Source organism: Phragmites australis, chromosome 5, assembly GCF_958298935.1.
Source record: "Phragmites australis chromosome 5, lpPhrAust1.1, whole genome shotgun sequence".
NCBI classification, from domain to species: Eukaryota; Viridiplantae; Streptophyta; class Magnoliopsida; order Poales; family Poaceae; genus Phragmites; species Phragmites australis.
Window position 1 is genome coordinate 25,109,827 of NC_084925.1, and position 4,560 is coordinate 25,114,386.

Below are 4,560 nucleotides of genomic sequence, written 5' to 3' on the forward strand. Positions count from 1 at the left end.
CAATATACGTCTCCCATTTCTGCAACAAATTAAGCCGGTGCACATGCATAAATTATTAATTAAGCAAGTAAATTAGCAATGCTTGTCGCACCCACCAATCTTGATCCATGCGTCGCCGGACGAATCTGCATCCTCTCCTTGGCACCGTGCTAGGTCGGCATCCTCGTCAACGGCCGTCTCAGCGCCGCCACGGCGCACATGGCCATTGTTGACCCGATGACATCAAGGAGCTCGCCTACGCGCCGCGGATGGTGTCGCTTTTGTTCAGTTAATCCCGCCCGGCTACATGGCGCCGGCGCTAGCGCTGCAGCCCGCACCCCAGCCGGTGCAACCCGTGTCCACTTTCTGTGCCGTCGATCGAGATCGTCACGGAAATGTATCTTCCCAGTTTCAATGGCCAGATAGAATTTGGGTGAGGCAAAACTGAACCTAAAGAGATAATTAAGGCCCCGCCGTTCCGGCCCATTCCTAGATGGCTTTGGTATATTCTCACTAAAGTCTAGTCTTGAGATTAAATGCAACAAGCAAAGTGCCCAAAGGTCTGAGTAGCTATCTAATTTTACAATGAATGCTAGCAAAGGCCCGTCTCAGGGGTTTAGTGGTTTGGGTTGATCTCGTTGTCTAACTCAGATTATATATATAGCTTTTGAGGCCATCTAAATTTTTCTCGGTAACATATGGGCCCCTCTTGTTGTTGTAGCACACTGATATCATGTACCAGAATTTGATCTTGTTCATTTATCAGTGTCTGCAGCCAGAACACAGCTAGCTCTCCTATTTTTCCCATACAAAGCCAAACAGTTTGCCACTTGCCTTCCCTCAACGCAAACCAATTTAGGTACTACTCCAACTAAACCGATTAATCCCCGCCAACTGATAAATTAATCCCCACCGCTAAATCCGACCACTCGCCGGCAGCTTCTTACAATCAACGGATTAACCCACATTGATTTTAACCAATTGCAAAGTTCATCTATCAACCTCCCCCAATATAGATTGTGAACTGTAAATTTCAGTGCTGGTACTCGGCAAGGACAATGTGTCGTGTTGCTTTTGAGCAATCTATAATGGTACGGGTAGAACAGAAAGGAGCAAGTCCTGATCTGTAGGTACTGACCTCGCCGGACCTTGCTCTTCTTGTGGCTGGTGACGGTGGGAGGTTTCCTGTCAGGGGCGCCGGTCGGCGCCCCCTTGCTGTCGTCCGGCGGGAGCAGCACGACGTCAATGCCCTGCACGGAGATCCTACAGTCGGTGTAGATGTCCGGGTCGAAGAGGTAGGCCGATCCCTCGCCCTGCCTGAACTTGACGGAGCCGTCGGCCTCCCGCGCCACCACCTTGTGCTGCAACCGCAGCGTGTCGTAGCGCACCTTGCCGAACCGCCGCACGGCTTTGTACATGGACTCCTCGGTCTGGTACTCCAGGATCATGTGGTAGTACAGGATTTCTCCGGCGAGCCTGGCTCGCTGAGCTGGTCCGTGGTGAGGCTGAGGCACGCCATGGCCTCATCGTTGGGCGCGTGCTCGGTGAGCACATACCCCTCGGAGACGAGCCGGCCCATTTCGGTACCGAGCGAGGTGAGGTTGACGAGGATGTCGGCGAGCTCGTTGTAGCCGCCGTACAGGGGCAGGGTCTGGATGAAATCCTTCACTTGGTTGAGCCCGTCGAAGTGGTGCTTCCCAGACCCGGTGGGGGCGGCCGAGACGACACCGCAAGAACCACATTGCCCTCCGCCGCCCCCCCTCTCCGAACCCTACAGCTGCGGTCTGGGAGTTAAAGGCGAGGGAGTCGGCAGCGGCTACGGTGGAGTCAGACGCGTATCGGGCCCCCTTGCTGCAGCAAGAACGTCCAGAAGCGCGCGCTAGGGCCATGAAGAACCCTAGCGTACAATTAAGCAATAAATATGAATCCATAAAAATATTTAAAATTATTATTACTATTTTATCCTATTTAAATCTAATTATTTATAAATTTATCATGTTTATATTTCAATTAGTACCTTATGGTGCCTATAAATAATACCATGATATAAGAGACAATAAAAAAATATCATTTGATTAATCTAAACCGTTAATAAAAAATTAGATGATCTATATTAATTATTATCTACCGTAAAAAACCACACGGCCTCTGGGGAGGTAGAATGGCTTAACTAGGATTAGACATCTTTTTCAACCTAGACCTTTAACTGGTGGCGCACCAATCGAAATGGCGACACCGTCCCCCGAAGAGAACCAGAGGATGAAGAAGATATATTTGGGGATTTTGGTTTACACTTCATTCATGCACGCGTGCTCCACAGCGGAGGCAGGACATATAGCCAGACACCCGAGCCAAGTCTCACTGTTACAACGGTTTACAGGCCGAACGCATAAGCCAAGCCCTAAACTATTACGTACAAGGCACACGGACCATCGTAGCAATGGATCCATACTTGCTTGCCTGCTCCTGCTTGTAACATGTCATCAGGAAACTTGTCATGAGTCGTGACAATTAGGCGCGCGCGGCGGCTCCTGACGGGCAGCCGACGCTACTTAAAAAATTATTTTTAGCGACGGGTTATAACTTATTTGCACATACGTTTAGCCAACTTATCTGTGATCGAAGCTTGTAAAAATGGACGATTTCCACGATGTAAAAGAGATCATCTGTGAAAACCTATTATCATAAGCGGTTCACTTAAGGAACTACCTGTGATAATCGATTTACACAGGCGGTTCTGTTAAGTAATCGTCTGTCTAAATCGATTATCACATGCGGTTCTTAAGTAATCGTCTGTCTAAATTGATTATCACAGTCGGTTACTTAAGTAAACCGTCTGTGAAAATAGCTTTCCACATGCTGCCTCTTTTGCAACCGTCTGTAGATAGGTAGATTTTCACAGGCGAGCGACGTAAGGATCCGCATGTGGTATGTATTTCATTCAAATAATAATAAATAGCATATATTTTATTCTCTCTAGATTTCAACACATTTTCAAGACAGATTTCAACAATATTTGAATCAACACAAGTCTAATATTTAACACAAATACAAAATTATTCACAAGTACTATATTTTTACATCACAAGCCAAATATTCAACACAAGTATTCTTTCATCAACCACTCACAAAGCCTCGGATGGCTAGCCAATTCGCCTACGAGATCGAAGAATCTGCCACTCTTGTGGATGACTTCGTGCATGATGAACCGGCACATGTCATGTTGGATATTTTGGATATCTTCATCTTTGAGAGAGTAGTGGGTAGGTTCGATCATTCGTGCCTGAAATGAAAACACTACTTAAAGAGCTAAAACACTACTGAGAACAGAAATAGAACCAAATAAGAATATACAAGCGCAATGATGACTTACATTCTCAGGGTTCATTGTATACCTCCCGTTTACCTTAAGAAACTGGCAAACATAATATATAGAAAGAACGGTGTTGAAACCTTGCTTGTGACATTTCAAATAAAAACGCAACATATTCGTTAGTTCAATAAAAATCTTCGTCATAAATAGTGAGATACAAGCATTAGAGGTGTGTTATTATCGAAAAATATGTACGAACCGCCATCGCATCCGGCTTAACCGTATCGTGCATCCCACCTTTCATTACATACCACTTGTAGGCTCTATTCGAATGCCAATAAGTAATTATCAATTTATAAATGATTTATAAGAATTTTATTTATGGGGATTTTCTTTACCTCTATATAATGTCGATGAGACCTTGGTACGATTTTTGGGGGATATCGGCTAAATCAAGGACCACGAGTCTACTCGACTTCGGTATCAGCATTATACAAATAAAGTGGTCGCTACATGAATCTTTATGTTAGGTTCTTAATCGACCAATTAAGTTGAATACTTATGTGAACTGTCTGTGGAAATTAGTTTGCACAGGCTGTCCACAACAGCATGGGGCCCCAGCCTACTACTCAAGCGGACTGTCGTATGAACCGCCTGTAGAAATGAACAGTAGTTGTCTCGAAAAATAGCTTTTGTAGTAGTGCGAATCAGCCAGTCAAGCAGCACCGTCGGCCCTGGGCCCTCAAAAGTTAGAGATCCTGACCCAGGTATGTATGTAATACATAGTCATGTGTATATATAGGTTTAAAGGTAACTATACAAAGAGAGATTATGACCTAACCCAAATCTCCAGCAGAAAGAGTCAATGCCCTTGCTTGTGCTCTTCGCTTGTCCTACTATCGCAACCAATGAATAAGACGACGAGTAGCCCATGCGGCCTTGCCTTAATCCCATCTAAATTCCTCCTCTCTTTTCCAAAATCGAATGCTACAGCAATCGCCTCACATTCTCCACCTAATGTCGCCACAATTAATGGAGGAGAATATTTTGATGGATTCTCAACCTACCCGGCTTCAATTACTTCGATTTGCAACATATCTACTCCATAATTTGTCAATTAGGCGTTGCATACAAGGTGCTACTTCTTCCCCTTCCTACTTGAGACTTGATTCACTATTAAATAGATCACCAGTTCACCTCTTGAATACTTCACCAATCATCGGAGTTCAGAGAGTGAAGGTGAGCCGTAGAGTGAGAAGGCTAGAACC

General features: G+C 45.2%; 1 pseudogene; it reads right to left on the reverse strand.

Annotated features, from left to right (window-relative positions):
• Positions 1–298: 298 nt before the first annotated feature.
• LOC133917889 (fasciclin-like arabinogalactan protein 16) lies at positions 299–1,669 on the reverse strand (annotated as a pseudogene).
• Between the last annotated feature and the right edge of the window lie 2,891 nt (positions 1,670–4,560).